Source organism: Peromyscus maniculatus, chromosome X (genome assembly GCF_049852395.1).
Source record: "Peromyscus maniculatus bairdii isolate BWxNUB_F1_BW_parent chromosome X, HU_Pman_BW_mat_3.1, whole genome shotgun sequence".
Lineage (NCBI taxonomy): Eukaryota > Metazoa > Chordata > Mammalia > Rodentia > Cricetidae > Peromyscus > Peromyscus maniculatus.
The window spans coordinates 13,565,955-13,586,185 of NC_134875.1; the positions used below are offsets into that span (position 1 = coordinate 13,565,955).

General features: G+C 38.0%; 1 pseudogene; it reads right to left on the reverse strand.

Annotated features, from left to right (window-relative positions):
- Nucleotides 1-3,967: 3,967 nt before the first annotated feature.
- LOC102922864 (uncharacterized) lies at nucleotides 3,968-8,598 on the reverse strand (annotated as a pseudogene).
- Nucleotides 8,599-20,231: the final 11,633 nt, after the last annotated feature.

A 20,231-nucleotide genomic window follows, 5' to 3' on the forward strand; every position in this document is an offset into this window, starting at 1 on the left:
ATTACATTGACTTTTTTTCGCCAGTTTTGGGTGGTTCTGTCCTAAGTCACTGGGCCTTCCAGCCTCCAGGTTTTGGCACTTCAGGCAAGGTCAGAGGTAGGCTCACTCTTGTGGCATGGGTCTGAGGCTAGAACTGTCATTGGTTGGCCATTCCCACAATCTATGCTCCATCCTTACTTCAGTATATCCTACAGGCAGGACAGACTGTAGGTCAAAGGTTATGTGGTTGGGTTGATGTCCCAGTCTCTCCTTTTGAAGTCTTGCCTGGTCACAAGAATTGGCCAGTTCAAGCTATACATCCCCTATTGCTTAGAGTCTTTGCTGGGGTTATTCTTGTATATTCCTGTGAGCTTCCCTTTCACAGTATTTCTAACTGACCCTAAAATGCTCCACTAGGCTCTTAATCTCTTTTATTTCTCCTTCCTAGGGATATCTGAGCTTCTATCCTTGAGCAAGACAATTTTCTTAATCATCATAAAAACTTAGTTTACTTGTTGGACTAAAAAGCCCAACTTTTGTCCCACCTATACTTAAAGTATAAGCAATATTCATGCTCAAAGGACCTTTTAACACTTTCTTCTTGTCTTCCCATATAAACAACAAGCCAAAAAGACCCTTCTAAAACCTACATTGTGAAGATATCTCTCTGCCCAAGATATTCTGAAAGTACTCAGAAAGGTGATGGGCAGGCAACAATGCAGGAATTAGTGTCAGAGAAGCCTAATTATAGCAGAAGAAAATAATAAAGATGTTATAACAGTGCATAAAACATTGGATATCTGTGAACTGATTCACCCAGAATTCATAACAACCCTCCTAAAGTGTAGTTTTCTAAACTACAGAAAAACCTATATAAGCAAATAAATGAAGAAAATAACACATGAATAAAAATGACACTTTGGACAGGTAGAGTGGAGAATACCTTTATCCCAGTACTTGGGAGCAGAGGCATAAAGATCTCTGTGAGTTCAAGACCAACCTAATAAACATAGAAAATTCTGGAATAGCTAAGGCCACAGAGTAACATCCTCTCTAAAACATGGAGAGAGAGAGAGAGAGAGAGAGAGAGAGAGAGAGAGAGAGAGAGAGAGAGAGAGATGGGTGTTCAGCAAAACCTACAAACTACCAAAATAGTGTGGTGGTAGTGGCGCATGCCTTTAATCCCAGCACTTGGTAGAAGAGCTAGGTAGATCTCTGTGTGTTCAGGGATACAGACAGCATTGGAGACATATGCCTTTAAGACCTAGAGGGCTGTACATACATACAGTGACGAGGCAATCACATGTTTGGGTTTACAACCAATGAGAAGGCAGAACAAAAAGACTATGAAAAGACATACACACAGGAAGTAGCTTTCTTTCAGGAAGCTAGGACCACTGCAGGAGGAAGGGTGAGATTTTAGCTCTGAGCTCTGACCTCTTGGCTTTCTCTTTTACATTGGTTCTGTGTTTCTTATTTAATGAGACGGTTGGTTACATCTACAGTTGTTGTGAGCTATCTTCTGAATGCTGGTTACTAAACATGGGTCCTCTGAAACAACTATTACTGCTCTTAACTGGTGAGTATCTCTCTAGCTCCATGGTACACACTTTAAATATATCATATATTTGTTAAATATACACCAATACAGCTATTATTTAAAAATAAAACATTTGGAACAAGTATTTCATGATAATGAGAATATTAAATGAATGACTTTTATTTAAAAATAATACTTCATAGTTAAATACTTCAAGAATGCAGATAAATATATAAAACAAAATATAATAAAAAATATAAGGACCCATAAAGCAACTTTATCAAATCTTAATTTTGCATTTCAGATGGATATGTGTGTGGGTGTGGATGTGTTTTAAATAAATGAATCTCATAGATACAGCCCTTTCCTACCTTTTTGTTATTTGTTTTTGAGATTATAATATAATTATAACTTTTTTTCCTTTCCCTTTCCCCCTTCAAATCTTTCTATATACACCTACTGTCCTTTCTCAAAGGACTCTTTTTCATTAATTGTTCTTATATGCATATATATATATATATATATATATGTATTTGAAAGTTTATCCTTCTTTGTTCAATATTACCCATATATACATTTTCACAGATTAATATTTGGTATTGGATAACTACTGGATGGATATGTTCTTCCCTACGAAAGACCATTTCTTCTTCTCTTAGCATTACTTAGTTGCCTGTAGTACTGTGTGTGTTTGTTGTGGTGTGTGTGTGTGTGTGTGTGTGTGTGTGTGTGTGTGTGTGTGTGTGTAGAGTTGAGGCATCATGGAATGTTGCCCATCCACTTTGACATATTCATTGTTGTCCTTGCTCAACTCATGTTTAGGTAGTGATGATGGCAAGATTAAATGGGCATAGCTTCTCATGTTATTAAGAGATAATCTCACAGCAAACTCCATGGCTTTCTGACTTTTATAATCTTTCTTTCCCCTCTTCTACAATATTCCCTGACTTTTAGGTGCTGGAGTGTTTTGTAGATGAGCCCATTGAAATCATTGATGATAAAGTATAATTTTTTCATTCTTTAATTTAATTATGAAGAAACAGGGGTAACAGTCTCTTTTTATACCATTGTATTCATGTGTCTTTCTTGAGAAGGTCTAAAAAATGTTGGCATACAAGTACATTTTAAAATTTAAGCTGTAAAGTAAAGGATAACAGTGCTATGATCCACAGACCTAGAGAGGTTGGTAACAAGGAGAGCTCAAGGGGGACACTCAGATCTCCCTGGGAAGGGGAGAAAGAAGAATTTTTTTTTTTTGATTTGTGAAAATATACTGGAATGGAAAAAATGATTTACATGCATTAACACCCAAGCAGATGCCTTCCAATCATGAATTGGTTGAGTTTACAAATCCAAATCAGACATTTAAGAAAAGCAAAACAAAACAAAAAAAACCCAAAACCCTAATATAACCACAAAGTATAGAAAAGGGTTGTAAGTCTTACACAGCCAGTAGAAAACAATCATTCAACAGAAAATAGTATTAAGACATTCCACAGAAAATGTAGTATTTGGAAATAGGAAAATATGGCATTAACTGCAAATTACATATAGCAGAAGGTGCAAATTAAAACTGTCATAACACACTTCACTTAACAGCCTGGCAAAATCAAATTTTTAACAAACAAAAAAGTGTCAGCAAAGGTATAGGAAGGGGTGCTATACAACATCCAAGAAGGAACCAAACGCTATTGGCCTTTGTAAACATATATGGACTCCAAAGTAGCAAATCCAACCCAGGGATGGGTTTAATATCTATCTGCATATAGAAGCTAATATGTACAAGATAGTCATCTCATTCTATATTTCAAAGGAGAGAAGGGACTGATTCAGTTAACTGAAGGCCAAAAAATAACACTACATAGATAAGGACTATGAATGAGGAAGCTCGTCTTTATTTTCTAATATATTCCACTTTCTACACTTAGAAGTACTAAAGGACTTATTCGCCAATAATGTATAAGATTTAGTTTCAATGTTGAGGGGAAGTAGTCTCACTATGTAGCCAAGGTTGCCCATGGCCTTACACTCCTGAGTGCTAAATGTAGCCCTTAGTAACTATGCCTCTCAATCCCCCATACCTCTGCTTCCCCCTACCCCCAGACAGAGAGGTTCTCACTATGTAGACCAGGCTGACCTGGAACTCAAGAGATCATCGGGCCTCTGCTTCCTGAAGGCTATGATTAAAGATGTGTGATACCACACTTGGCTTCAAGAATTCCTTAACAGCTAAAGAGCACCCCAGAATATGTCAATTGTTTAACAAGTTATAACCATGTTTGCTTCCTGCTGAATTGCTGTTTCTAACCTATTACTACTTCTTTCATTTTTTAAAATTCTCCAGCATCTTGAGACAATGAATTCCTCACTGACCTCAGTTTTCTGGTAACACTACCTACTACACATTACAGCCGTCACATTCCATAAATATTTCCCCCTCATCTCCATTAAGTGTTAATTAATGGTTATTTTGAAGTTATTTAAAAGTATATTTCCAAATATATGGAAGGACATCCCTAGGCCTATGCAAGAAGGCATTGTGTATAATTTGAACTGACTGATACTTATTCAGACTGAAGTTGAAGACACAGAAAATAATTTCTTAAATAAAAGAGTATCTTATAAATTCAGAGTCCACATAATGTCTGTTAGATCTTTCAATGATATTTGTCCAAATGTTCCTGATTTTGCTCAAGACAGGCATGTTAAAAATCCAAGCTTTCTCTTTGTAGTTTGATTAACCTTTGCTTTTTATTTATGGTGGTCATGTTATTAGTTACATACAAATAAAAATATTCAGATCCTTTTAATGAAATCAGTCTTTGAACATTGTCATTTTTTCTTACTTTTTTGGTAAATCATTTCTGTTGTTTCTTCTTGAACTTTTCCTTGTATGATTTCTTTGGTTAATATCTCAATAGCATGGGCTTCTCTCACCATCCTTTAATCTCAGTCTTTTTGTATCATTATCTTTCTTTCTCATTTATTTACTTTTTATTTATTTTTGAGATGGAGTTGCTCTCTGTACCCCAAGCTAATCTGAAACAGCAATCTTCTCTTCACCTCCCAAGGGATCCAATTCCAGATATGTTCCACACCAACCTAGTCCTTCAACTACAGTAATCAACCTATTCAAACCATTTTGGAATTACTGATACACTTACTTTATGTCTACCACTCTACCTCACAACTTCCCACGGGCTACTTCTATGCTCATTGTCTTTGTTGGCTGTCTTATTTTGATTACCGGTTGTTTCTATAGCTACCTTCTCTAATGATTCTAGCATATGGCAGGGTCTCATGTGGCCCAGTTTGGGCTTGAACAGTCCTAATTTTCCTACATCCACCTTCCCAGTGCTGGGATTACACAGTCATACAAAGACAGGTAACTTTTTTCTCATTAAAACGGTTACTTAACCTTATAAAATGGAAGGGCTGGTGAAGGCATTATGTTGACAATCTGTTTCAAATTTCCTTGCTATCTGGTAGGCCAGCACCTGGGAAGTTACAGCAGGACTACGAGACTTAGGCTAGCCTGGGCCACATGAGGCCCTATCCCAAACAAAACTTTACTTCCCTCCTGAACACTACCACATGCTTCATTTAAGGTAACACAACACATTTTTCTATTCTTTAAGAGTATACTGGCTTTATTCTAGAGGTTTGTGAATCAATCAAAAATTTATATATATTCACACAAAATTTACTCTAAACATTTAAAATTTAACTCATATAACACTGAACAAATTATTTTATAGCAATAAGATTTTCTAGTTTTACCCAGTGGCAGGTCTGTAATCCCAGCTATCTGAGAGGCTAATATATGGGGACCATGAGTTCAAGGCCTACCTAGGCAATTTAGCAAGACCATGTCTCAGGGAAAAAGTGGCAGAACACGTGCTTGGCAGGCTTACAGCTCTGAGCTCAAGCCAGTGTGGCAGCACAGACTTCTAATCCAGCACTCAATGGATGGAGCAGGAGGATTGCCACCAGGTTAAGAGAGACCCTGTCTCAAAACAAAACCCACCCAAACCAACTGAATATATTTCTGCTTGAAAATGTTCTACCTCCTTCCCGTTAGCACTGACTGCTCCATCTTCAAATGTCCTTCAAATGTCTCCTTAGGACCTGGAAAATCTAGTCTATGTTTCAGATGCTTTGGGAAAAGCTTTCAAAGTCCAGTTGTCTATTTTATTGCTTCTTAAAAACTTATTTAAATTCATTGATCAATTATTGTATATAATATGTAATTCTGCTGTCAACTCTAGGATTTGTTCATTTTTTCCAATTGAATATTTTATAGCATTTAGGCAAATGAATCTCATCAGGTTTTAGTATGTAGAGCTGCTTTTCTTTCACACTGAAGCAAACTGCTGCACTTTTCATGTAATCCAAGAGTCATATAGTGATAGTTAGAGATTACAAATTGTTCTAATTCACATCCTGTATAAATATGACTATCCTGAGTAAGAAAACATACACTGTTTCTGCTGTGGAGGACACTTTGATCTCACCTTTATGCTAAATGCACTGAGTTCATGTCGTCTCACCAGAGTCAACTGTCTGGTTCAACTGAAGCTGAAGTGACTATCTGCTCATGTTCCAATCATTTTCATTCCAGAACTGGCTATGAAAGCTTTGATATGGGTCAAGCTGACAGGAGATGTCTTTAATAAAATGCAGATGAGCATTCCAAAAATAATAATGAAGACTATCATAAATGATTCCTAATATTTCCTAATCATTCCTTCTTGCTAGTGACTATGCCAAAGGTCCCTTTTACTAAGTTCACTCAATCCTCACAATAAACTCACTTATTACTGGCTAAAAAGGCAGCAGTCTGAAGCAGATCTGAAGTTAACTGATAATAAAATACAGGTAAATACTGGCAAATGACGCATGGGATAGCTTCTATACTGAGAATGTCCACACTGTTCTCTATGTGGCAATTTCTATAGTTACAATTAAATGTAACCCTTTTACTGGTAATTAGTATTTCTATTCATAATTTCATTTTTATTTTTCCTATGTAAATTAATATTGAATAAACTAGATTATAAAGAAAAAAAGGGACAGCCATCAGATGGTCTTCTCTTACAAACTCTTATTCTGTAATGAATTGCTGAAAAAAGCGAGGGCTTCCTGTTCTAATCATCATAGTATAAATTACACAACTTTAAGTATGATGTGAGAGGTTCCACACACCTCACTTCCAGGCTTTTCTCAGCAGGGTCTGGGTAGCTGAGGGACACATAAAGGTGTTTCCCATATTTCTTATCTTATCAACACTTTTCTTCCATATGTATGTGAAGATGTTGAATAAGGACTGTTCAATAAATAAAGGACAGTATTCAAATACACAAGATTTCTCCCATTGTGTGTATTCTCTGGTGCTTCTTCACCTGTAAGAGCCAAGTAAAGGCCTGTCTGCATTCCTTACATTCATAGGGCTTCTCACTGGTATGGATTCTTTGATGTTGGGTTAGATGGGACCTCTACCTAAAGGCCTTGCTGCACTGCTGGCATTGAAAGGGTTTCTCACCAGTGTGGATCCTCTGGTGTAGAATTAGAGTTTTACAATCAATAAAAGCCTTCCCACATTCTTTACATTCATAAGGCCTCTCCCCAGTGTGAATTCTCTGATGTCTATTAAAGTATGAAGGACAAGCGAAGGCCTTCCCACATTCCTTACATTCATATGGTTTTTCACCAGTATGAACTCTCTGGTGTTGGATGAGATGTGCTTTCTGCCTAAAGGCCTTCATACATTCCTGGCACTCATAGGGCTTCTCATTAGTGTGAGTTCTATAGTGTTTCATGAATGCTGAATGACAGAGAAAGGCCTTTTCAAAATAGTTACACTCGTAAGGTTTTTCACCAGTGTGAATTTTCTGGTGATCATTCAAGTTGGAAGCCCAAGTAAAAGTCTTTCCACATAAGTTACACTCATAGGGTTTCTCACCACTGTGGATTCCTTGATGTCTGGTGAGATTTGCACTCTTGTTAAAGGCCTTCTGACATTTGTGACACTCATAAGGCTTCTCATTGGTGTGTGTTCTCTGATGTTGAAAAAAACGTCGAGAAGTAGAGGAAGGCCTTCCCACAATGTTTGCATTCATAGGGCTTCTCATTTGTGTGGACTCTCTGGAGCTGGACAAGCAGGGAGCAGTTAGTGAAGGCTTTCCCACATTCTTTGCACTCACAGGGCTTTTCACCAGTGTGAAAGCGATTATGCTGAACAAGGTAAGCATGCTTTTCAAAGATCTTGCCACAGATCTCACACTGATAGGGCTTCTTATTAATCTGATATGGGGCAAGTTGGAAGTCATATGCAAATCCTCTGCTATACTCCTTCAATTCATCACATTTCTTGCCAGCAAAATCCTGCTGATGCTTCATCTGATCTGTGTAATAGATAAAGGTGTTCTCGTACATTTCATTGTCATTGGTAGGAATTTTTACCTGCTGAGTAATAGTTTCACCTTCTTCCTGTTCATTGTGTTTTGCTTCAGAGTGAGTCATTTCACTTAGAGCAATGGGTGTAGGCTGAATGAATTCAGTTGACATCTTTTCCAATGGGGCTGTCACTCTCTGTAAGTATTCCTCTGTAGATTCTGGTTGTGTCTCAAGTTTCCAATCATTTCCAAAACAGGATTCCTCAAGGCAAGAATTACCAACTCTTTCTATTATTTTCCAATTAAATGATTCCTTTCCAAAGATGCCACTCTCTAGAGATAAATTCTTAGTTTCATTTACAGACAGCAAATCTGGATACCATCCTGCTTGCTCCACCATCCATGGCTCTTTGCCTTGCTCCGGTAGTGAAATTACTGACGGCTTAAAAATGGCAAGTCCCAGTGACACAAAGTTCCCATAGGTCTCCAATATCACATCTCTGTATAAAGATCTCTGGTGAGGGTCCAGGCACTCCCACTCCTCTCTACAGAACTCCACAGCCACATCCCTGAACTCCACCAACTCCTTGAACACAGTGTTGACATCCACAATAGCCATGCTTCTCTGTTCTTCTGGGCATTTTGGAAAAACTGAAGAACTCAAAAGTATAACTGTGACCCCATGGGCTATGAACTCAGAGGACCAGTGAATACCAACCAGGACAGCACCCGGTTAGGTCAGTTAGGGCACTGAGACGATCAGGAACCACCTCTCTCCCAAGAAATTTTTTGAGAAGACTGGTTTTGGTGACATTATTAAGGCCACTCCACGTAGTTCAAAGGGAGATTTATTTAGTGGTGTAACTTACAAATGAAGGGATAGGTAGATTGCAGGGTCTGGAAAAGACGTAGCACAGTCCAGCAGAGTTCTCTAGAGAACTCTGCTCAGTCTACCTCCAGCATCCAGGGTCCAAGAACTAAGTGAGATGGCGCATCCAGATCTTGGGTTTTCAGGGTCCTCTTGGTCCCACCTTGTAAGTGTGACAGTTACCAAAGCCTCAGTGGGGGTTGGAACTTCCAGATAAAGGTTGGAATGGCTACCCACTACAGACTGGCAGCAGGTGCGGATGGGAACACAAGGGATCAAGTAGAGTATGGGAGGGGCAGAGAGTACTGAAAGAGACAACTGGAAAGGGTGTCACTTCAGGATCAGGGAGAAACCTGGTACAGGTAAAACTCCCAGGAATCTACAAGGATGAACCCAGCTAAAACTTCAAGCAAAGGGGAATATGTACTCTGAATTGAACATCTTCTGTGACCAGGTAAGACAACCAATGGAGAGATTGGGACACCAACCCAGCCACATAACCTTTGATGTACAGTCTGTTTGCCTATGGGGTATGCTGGGGTAAGCATGACACAGAGATTGTGGGAGTGGCCAACCAAAGACTGATCCAGCCTGAGACCCATGTTATAGAGGGAGCCCAAATATGACACTGTCTGAAGTGCCAGGACCCAGAGGCTGGATGGTCCAGAGACCGATGATAGAATCAAACACAACTGGAAAAAATGTCAATGAAATGATGCTTCAAGATATTCTGCTATACTCATAGATTGGTGCCTAGCCCAACAGTCATCAGAGGGGCTTCATCCAGAAACTTGGGAAACAGATGAAGAAATCAGAGAATAATTTTGCTGAGCTCAGGATATCCTGTGTAAGATAGGGAGGAAGGATTTTAGGAGCCAGAGGAGCCAAGGACATCACAAGAAAACACAGAGTCCATTAACATGGTCTCATAGGGGCTGACAGAGACAGAACCAACAACCAGAGACCCTGCATGGGACTAACCAAAGCCTTCTGAATATATATTACAATTGTGTAGCTTGGTCTTCTTGTAAGACTCCTAGAAGTGGGAGCAGAGGCTGTCTCTGTCTCTCTTACTGGCTTTTGAGAACTTATTCCTCATACTGCCTTGCCTTATGCAGCTTTAATAATAGGCAAGGTGCTTAGTCTTACTACAACTCGATATGCCATGTTTTGTAGATAGGGGAGGCTTGCACTTTTCTGAAGATAAATATGGGAGGAGTGGAGGAGGGACAGATGGAAGATGAGGGAGTAGGGGGGAGAGACTAGGAGAAGAGGACAGAGGGTGTTGTAAAATGGCACACAGTGGACTTGGATTGTTTGAGCCAAGGTGCCCCATTGTGGGTGAAGGACACATGCCATGAAGATGCAGTGGGCAGCAGCATGGCACAGTAGAAAGTTATTCACACCATGCAGACACAGCATCCATATGGGAAAACATTGAGAGTTGCTGGTAGCAAATCCCATGAGAGTATACAGCAGGTGACAACTAGAGTTCAGAAGGTCAATCTATCAGAACTAAGGGTTCTGTTAGAGGAAACCACCATGCAAAGTGTTATGGAATTACTGCCTTTTGAATGAATTGTTTGTCTCTTGTTTTAAACTTCTTGTGCAATAACAGCTATGATTACCCATTTACCATGTATTTCCATGTTATGTGTACATGTACTCTCATGATTGCATCTCAAACTTATGGACACACATAATTGTTGATAGTCTAGAAGATGGTTTCTTATTTAACTGTACAATTTTTTATGAATAGAAACATTCTAAAATATGATTCATACTTGATCTATTGTTCCATGTGGACTGTAGACACTTAGAGGTCTTGTTCTCCATCCATAGCCACTGACAAAGTAAATATTGGCCAGACAAAGTGTCTTTGTAGAACTTTCACAGATTGGAATTGCAGGTGTCTGGCCTTGTTAGATCAAAACTCTTCAGAAGAATTATAGTGAACCAGAAGTGATAGTGCAGGTATCTGGCCTTGGGATATCTTATTCCTTGAAGAGATCAGTGGCACCTATGTTGCCCTAAGCTTCCTCCACTAGCAACTCCCTGCTCTGATTCAAATAACAATTAAAACTTTGTACATATTTCTACACCCATTTTAATGCAATATTTTAGGCTCAATAGACTAATTATATATAGGTTCTGAGATTCAGGTGACTAACAGAAAAAGGCTGCTAACTGACTAACCATATCTGGATATTATTAGTCACATAAAAATAGTACACATATTCTTTGCCTTTTCCTTACATCTCTCATTTGTTTAATTTCTTTCCTTGTAACCTTTGTAGCTATCCGTTAAAGAGCTAGCCAGAACTTTCTACAACCTACAGCTGTTGTCAATCACCAATTAAGCCAAAGAAGTCTTTGCCAAGTATGACTCTTATCAGAATACTTGTTCCTGAGAGTTTACTTTGTAGTTTTTACTAACAAGTTGTTAATGAATAGATACACACACACACACACACACACACACACACACACACACACACACACACACACATTTGGGTGAACAAAGAAGGAAGAAGAGGGAAAAGACCTAGATATGAAAGAGCAGCATGAAAAGAAGTGATGGAGAAGAACCATCATTAAGAACCATCATTGATGAGTATGGAGATGGAAAGAACTAGAGATGAGAGAATAGCAGAAGAGACTAAGAGCAGGAGGGAATGATAGGAATTAAGTATGAGAACAGAAAAGAAATTGTAGATAGAATTGACTGAGAAGAATAAAGTGAATGGACTAACAAACTCAGTGTGCTTAGATTCACTGAATATCCCTCAGATTAGAATCCTTAGCCACTTATAGCTTCTATTCTAGACCCTGGTAGAAATACCCTCAGGGAAAAATTATTATTAAAGGAGGAGGGGAGAGGGGGGAGAGAGAAAAAAGAGAGGGAAAGAGAGAGGGGAGCAGAAAGAAAACAGAGGTGTATGCAGCCTCATGAAAGGAGACAGAGGGAGATAGGAAGGAAAAGAGAGAGAGAAGGGGGAGGGGTTTTCACTTAAAGGAGACATTACACTCTGGGCAGGTCCCCAAGGGTCAGGTCTGAATAATAACATTCCCTAACAGAGGGAAAATTGTAGTCAGGGTGAGAAAGGAAGGAAGGGAGGGAGAGAGAGAGAGAGAGAGAGAGAGAGAGAGAGAGAGAGAGAGAGAGAGAAAGAAAGAAAGAAAGAAAGAAAGAAAGAAAGAAAGAAAGAAAGAAAGAAAGAAAGAAAGAAAGATGAAAAGAAACAGAGATGGTCCAGCATATGAAAATCTGAAAGGGAAAAAACATACAGTCATCTCGTTAGATGCTGAAAAAGCCTTTGACAAAACCTAACACGCCTTCATGATAAAAGCCTTGGCAAGATCAGGGAAACAAGGATCATGTCTAAGTATAATAAAAGCAGTATACAGCAAGCCAAGAGCCAACATCAAATTAAATTGAGAGAAATTCAAAGCAATTCCACTAAAATCAGGAACAAGGCAAGGCTATCCACTCTCTCCACATCTATTCAATATAGTATTCAAAGTTCTACCTAGAGCAATAAGACAACAAAAGGAGCTTAAGGGGATGCAAGTTGGAAAACAAGTTAAAGTATCACTATTTGCAGATAGCATGATAATATACATAAGAGAGCTCGAAATTACACCAGGGAACTACTATGGTTGATAACCACCTTTAGTGAAGTGACTGGATAAAAGATTAACTGAAAAAAAGTCAGTAAAAACGCATATACAAACAATAAAAAGGCTGAGAAAGAAATCAGGAAAAAAACACCCTTCACAATAGCCCCAAACAATATTAAATATATTGAAGTAACTTTAACCAGGCAAGTGAACTACTTGCATGTTAAGAACTTCAAGTCTTTGAAGAAAGAAATTGGAGAAGATATCAGAAGATGGACAGATTTTCCATGCTTATGAATCAGTAGGATAAACATGGTAAAAACGACCATCTTATCAAAAGCAATCTACAGATTCAATGCAATCCCCATCAAAATGCCAACACAATTTTTACAGACCTTGAAGAACAATACTCAACTTCATATGGAAAAGAAAACAACCAGGATAGCTAAAACAATACTGTACAGCAAAAAACTTCCAAAGGTATCACCATCCCCAATTTTAAGCCATAGTACAGAGCTATCATAATAAAAAAACAACATGGTATTGACATAGCGACAGACAAGTGGATCAATGGAATTGAACTGAAGATCCAAACTTAAATCCACACACCTATGGACTCCTGAATCTTGACAAAGAAGCCAGATACAATGGAACAAATAAAGCTTCTTCAACAAATAGTCCTGGCATAACTGGATATCTACATATAGAAGAATGCAAATAGATCTATATCTATCACCATACTCAAAACTCAAAGTCCAAGTAGATCAAAAACCTCGACATAAATCCAGTTACACTGAAACTGGTAGACGAGAAAGTGGGGAATAGCCTTGAACACATTGACACTGAAAACAACCTCATAAATAGAATACCAGTAGCACAGACACTAAGACTGACAATTAATACATGGGATGTCATAAAACTCTAAAACCTCTGTAAGATAAAGGACATTGTCCATAGGACTAATCCAATTTTAAAAATATTGTGCAGATGTGTATCACAAATTGTTAGAAGATCTTACTAATAAAATCAAACCTGGAGCCAGGTATTGGGGTGAACGCTGGAAGATCAGAGAAGCATGTAGCATGAATCTTAAAAGTTCTTATTAATAAAATCAAACCTGAGGCGAGTTATTGGGGTCCATGCTGGTAGATCAGAGAGACAGAATAAGCCACAGCTATCTCACCTTGCCAGTTCCTCAGCTGGTCCTGTTTCCTCAGACTGGAAGCTTCTGTGTCCTCATCCCAATTGCTCTCAGCTGAACTATGTTGCTCCAAAGCCTGAATGCTTAATCAGCCACATGCTTAACCAGCCAAATGCCCCTAGTTTCTGGTCCTGACGCCTTATATATCTTTCTGTTTTCTACCACCACTCCCTGGGATTAAAGGCTGGCTTTCTGGGATTAAAGGCGTGTCACCATGCTTGGCTGTTTCCAATGTGGCCTTGAACTCACAGAGATCCAGAGGGATTTCTGTCTCTGGAATGCTAGGATTAAAGGCGTGTGCTATCATTGACTAACTAGTGGCTTGTCTGTTCTCTGACCCCAGGTAAGTTTATTAAGGTACACAATATTTTGGTGAACACAATACCACTACAGAAGCAGAACAAGCCACAGCTACCTCACCTTGCCAATTCCTCAGTTGATCCTGTTTCCTCAGACTGGAAGCTTCTGTGTCCTCATGCAAAATGTGTCTCAGCTGAACTGTGCTGCTCAAAGCCTAAAATCTTAACTAGAGAAATGCTTCTTGTTTCTGGTCTTCATGCCTTATGTATCTTTCCTTTCTACCATCACTCCCTGGGATTAAAGGCTCGATTTCAGGGATTAAAGGCGTGAGTCACCATGCTTGGTTGTATCCTTGAACAGATGGATTTCTGCCTCTGGAATGCTAGGATTAAAGGCATGAGTGCCACCATTTTCTAGCCTTTGATTCTAGTGGCTGTTCTGTTTCTGACCCCAGAGAAGTTTATTAGGGTACACAATATTTTGGGAAACACAATACCACCACACAGATGTAAATGAGGAATTCACAGCAGAAGAATCTCAAATGACTTAGAAACACTTAAAGAAAATTTCAACATCCTTAGTCATCAGGGGAAATGCAAATCAAAATTCCCTGAAATTCAATCTTATACCTATCAGAATGGCTTAGAACAATAACACAATCAACAGCTCATATTGGCAAGGATGTAGAGCAAGGGGAACACTCCTCCATTGCTGATAGGAATGTGAATGTGTACAGCTATTATAGAAATCAATATGATTTCTCATTACAGTTCCTCGGAAAGTTAGGAATCTGTCTACCTTAGAACCTAACTGTATAATTCTTAGGAATATACCCAAAGAATGCTTCATCCTCCCACAAAGACATATGCTCAACTATGTTCATAGTGATTTTATTCATAATAGCCAGAAATTGGAAACAACCTACATGTCCCTCAACTGAAAAATGGATAAACAAAATGTGAAATAATAGAGTATTACTCAGCTGTTAAAAAAATGAACATCATGAATTTTGTAGACAAATGGATGGACATAGAAATATAATCTTGAATGAGGCAACACAGACCCAGAAAGACAAGTATTTTATGTACTCACTTAATAGTTGTTGAGTAAATGATAATCAAGCTACAATCCACAGACTCAGAGAGGTTAAATAAAGAAGAGGGCTCTGGGGGAACATTTATATCTCCCAAGGAAGGTGGAATAGAATAGATTCTGCAGGTGGACTGTGGACAGATGGAGACAAGAGCAGGAGGGATCTGGTGGATGGGGGAAGGGATGGAGGGAGAGAATGTGGTGAATGACAACTGGAATTTGGGGGCATTTATGAATGAAGTAGAAACCTAGTGTAGTGGAATCTTCAAGGTATCTATGAGAGTGACCCTAGTGTGAATGCCCAGTAATGGAAGATAAGGAGTTTGAACTGGGCAACTTTTATAGCCAGCAAGGCTTCCAGTGGTGGGAGTATGTTGCATTCGGTTGAGCTGTTTGCTGAAGGGGTACCATGCAGATCCTTAAGCAATATATGCTGATGCTAAGAAAGAGGATTGCTCTCTCACGGTAGGGCCCCATTGCCAAGGACAACATCCACAAAATGGCTCATTGAACACAGAGAGGTCAAGGTGGTGTCTGCATGGAGCTTTCACCCCAGGAGTTTTTCTGTGTCCCAGCAGCCAGTCCCAAATAAATGCACAGTGACGTAATATTAATTATAAATGCTTGGCCAATAACTTGATCTTGTTACTAGCTAACTCTTACAACTTAAATTAACTCATTTCTAATTAACCCTTTTCTTAAGCAACATGTTACCATGAGGCTCATTTACCTCATTTATAAAATTTATGCTGCTTTTTTCGCATCTGAGCCAACACTCCCCTGACTCCACCCTTCTTCATCCTAACCTTCTTAGGTTGTTTGTCCTGCCTATACTTCCTGCCTGGTTACTGGCCAATCAGATTTTTATTAAACCAATCCCAGTGACAATTCTTCACAGTGTATAAAAGTATTATTCCACAGCATGAAGGTACTCTGCAGACAATGGATAGAGAAACTTAGACATCAAGCCAGCCACAAAACCCTCAACCTACAATCTGTCCTGCCTCAAGATATGCTGAGGTATAGAACTTGTGGTATAGAACCTGTGGAAGTACCCAACCAATCTCTGGTTTAACTTGAGGCCTTTAACCATGAGAGGAAGCCCATGCCAGACACTGTCTCGATGGCCAGGAACTGGAGACTTGGTTGCCCAGAGACTTAGAGTAGAATAAAACATGACAGGCAAATAAAATAAATGAAATGATTCCTAATGATATTCTGTTATACTCATAGATCAATGCCTTGTCCAGCTGTTATCAGAGATCTCTAAAGTTCCCTCTGCTCTGTGCCCAATGAAGAGGGAGACTGTTGGAATCAGAGAGAATGAAGGATACCAGGAGATCATAGTCCACTGAATCAACTAAGCAGGGATCATAAGGGATCACAGAGACTTTAGGCAAGCACAGGGCCTGCATGGGTCTACATCAGGTCCCCTGAGTATATGTTATGTCTATTAGCTTGGTCTTTTGTGGGACTCCTAACAGTGGGAATGGGTGTGTCTCTGAATCTTTTGCCTGGTCTTGGGACACTTTTCCTCTTCATCCAGCCTTTATTTGAGGGCTTTGCCTTATCATTTTTTGTATCTTGTTTTGTCCTGTTTGGTCATTGTCTCTTGGAGGCCTGTTCTGTATATTTCATAAGGGAAACAGAGGAAGAGCAGATCAGGGCAAAGGAGAAGTGTGTGCGTGTGTGTGTGTGTGTGTGTGTGTGTGTGTGTGTGTGTTTGTGTGTGTTTTGGCCATGGGGAGGGGGGTGCTGGACTGAAGCTGTGGTCTGGATGTATTGGATGAGAGAAAAAAAAACGTAAAAGAAAATCACAGGTTTTTCTAAGAGAATAGTAAAAAGAAGTAATTGTGTATCTATTCAATATTAATTTTATTTTGTAAGGTAGACCCCAGGGCTTTGTTCATGCTAAGCATATGCTCTACCACACTGTCAGATCTCTAAGAGTATTTTAGTATAAAATAGAAAAGCAAAGCAATGTGAAAAGGCTCAATAAATAAAGTTCACCAAAATAAATTAAAGATACTTTCAATGCAACATATTAAAATGAACACTATGGATCATAATTAGAAAATAAAAACATAAGCATTTTTAGAATAGTGCTTACAATATTAATATAAATGCAGAAATGGAAACAATTCTGGATATACAGAAGCTGTGCAAAATTTCAAATATACAAATGCAAATTAGATCTACAGTATACCAAGTATTTTATTAATCAAAATGAAACACAAAGTAAAATAACAAATAAGGAAAAGTTATGAAACAAATATTGTAGTTACTTAGTAAATTGTCAAATACCATCTGTTCTAGTAGGACTGAATAGATTTCTAAACAACTTTATTCATCACTGACTATGTATGTAAACAATTATCTTAAAGGTAGAAAATGTACTAATTAATAGTTATTTTTTTAACTATGATAATTGAAGAATTTTCAGACTTACATAGGGAACATATCCATATTTAGGTAATAGGTACATGACCTAGATATCATTGTGTGTATCTTAATTATTGTTATTATTACATTATTATTTTTAGCTACTATTTTCATTATTATTACCTTGTATTTTGGTATTTAAAAATCTTTTTTTTCTGGTGGTGGTTGTTTCCTAATGTCAGTACTAATCACTATTATTTCAGTTTCCTATTCATTCTTATTCCATATGCCTCTTGAATTATAGCTGGTAAGGGCCCTAATGACCTGAGATCAATCCCAGGATCCACAAGGTGGAAAAAGAGAATCAGCTTCCGCAAATGGTCCATGCATACACATGCACAACCAAACAGGCACGCAGAAACACACACACACACACACACGGCCACAACATAAAAAGTAAAATAAAAATTAAATGACATGTTTTACTTTCCAAATTAGCAGGTGGTATTTTTAAAAACATTGTGCAGTGTTGTAGATAGTATGTTGATGGTAATGCAAGTTTTCAAGCCCATTCTGAATATAAATTAGGAAAAGAATATGAAAAGAGAGACAAGGCAGGAAAATAGAGAAGGAGAAAGTGAGGCAGGAGACTTTTAAGGTTTGATTCAGCAGTTCTCTTTCTCAAAAATAAAACAACATGCAGGAACAAATATATTAATATCAGGAATTTTAATCATAATTGTCACATTATTTTTAAGAATGAAACATTCAATATAACTTATATCTAACAATATGGCAATATTTAACATTGGTGTACATCAACTCATCACATATTTACTGTTTGTAGTGTTTATAAGGAGTTATCCATAGTATAATTTGACTGAAAATACAACAAAATATAAATTTATACGTGAAGGGCTAGGTATAAGTTTTATGATCACTGGAGCTTTAATAATTTTAGGTGAGAAGCAAATTTATGAATGAGAAATTATAAGTACATTAATATTTATAGTAAGAAGAGAAAATACATCTATTAGAAAATGTATAAAGATGACAAATAACAAGAATATATTGACACTTCAAAAACACTTTTTCTATTTATCACCATTTGCTATTAGCAATGTCATAAAGAATGTTAAAAATACTCATCAATTTTGGCTAACTTCTGTTACATTTCTTTCCTATCCATGCTATTACAAGGATAATCACTCTACTGGCACTGTATTTTCACACCCTGTAAACACAGAACTTCAGATTGCATCTACTTTAAATTACTTCTTTTTTCAAGAAGTAAGGTTTTCATAATGTAATTATATGATCATTTACTCTTAATATGTAATGTGTCTTATAATCAATTTTATGTACTCTATAGCAAACAATATCTAGTGAATAATACATTTAATATACAATATATTAATGTACTGAAGTGAATTGAAAGGTCTGCTATAGAATGTCTACCAAGAGAAACAGACTGAGTTAAATGATTCTAGATGTCTTTGACTATTTTTAAGCAGTATATCTAAGACAAAGAGAAACAAAGTTATTTAACCTGATGACTTGTTTTGGTAAGCAATGATTTTTGTTAGATGCTTTTCTTTTCTTTCTCTTTTTTTAATCAAACAGTAATTGTCCATTTTATTTATTATTTAATTTTCAAGTGTCTTATTTGAATTTATGCAATGAAACAAATGATACATCAACACTGTATTTCTCTAAATATTATTCTATGATAATGTATATTTAAGCTGGAGACGTGGCTCAACAGTTAAGAGCACTGATAGCATTTGCAAAGGACCTGTGTTCAATTCCCAGCACCTATATTAGAAACACTTGTAACTACAGTTCCAGAAGATCTGGTGCCCTCTTCTGACCTTTGCAGGGACCAGGCACACAAATAGTGCACAGACAAACATGCAGACAAATCACCCATACACATAAGACATACATTGGAAGTAGGAGGGAGGTAATGTTCAGCCCTGCCCAGACAGGTAGAAACTATACAACTATTGTTTTAAAAACATGATACATGGGCAAGATAGGTACATGAGCAAGTGGATATTTAGTTTCCAAGAGGAGATATCCTGACCCAAGGCAGTTTGTGGCTTTAGAAAATCATTATTTCCGTAGGGATAAATTTCATGTTAAACTATGGAAGATGTCAGGAACCAGACTTCATATTAGCAGTGAGAGAATAAAGAATCTGAGGCCTTACAATACTGAAAAGCAAGGGCTGAAAAGTAGTACAGAGATCTTTCATTGCTGACAGAGGATACTTTCACAGAAACTCACATTGAATGCCCAGAGAAGCTACAGGTTTGGGAAACAGGCAGATGCCACCTCCTGGCTCCCCTGTCTTCCTTCTCTGCCAGTTCAGGTAGATGAAGACTGCAACCTGAAGGATGTTTCAAAGGCCAACCAACAGAAAACAATGGGAAAACCCTCTCGGAAATAAATATGAGGACCTTGAGGAGTATTGAGAATACCTTGTTTCCAGACATGGGAACTTTTCATAGGGTGTGTGTGTGAGAGTGTGTGTGTGTGTGTGTGTGTGTGTGTGTGTGTGTGTGTGCACTTACTTTGTCTATTTTACATCTATCACAGATATTGTGGTGCCTTAAGGAGAAGTATAAAATGGGGCAGCCAGATTCAATAAGACTTAGCTCTTAATATCTGGGTGGGTAGCAGTAAGAAATCTGTCTACTCACAAACTTTTCTGTTCCGTGTGCCTCTCTGTTACTGTTTCAGTGTCATTACTCATTTGAATAATTGTTTCCTCACTGAGAAGGATCCTTTTACTGTGGTGAAATCTTCTTTGTCATTTCTTGTCATTTTATGACCTACTGGAGTCTTGCT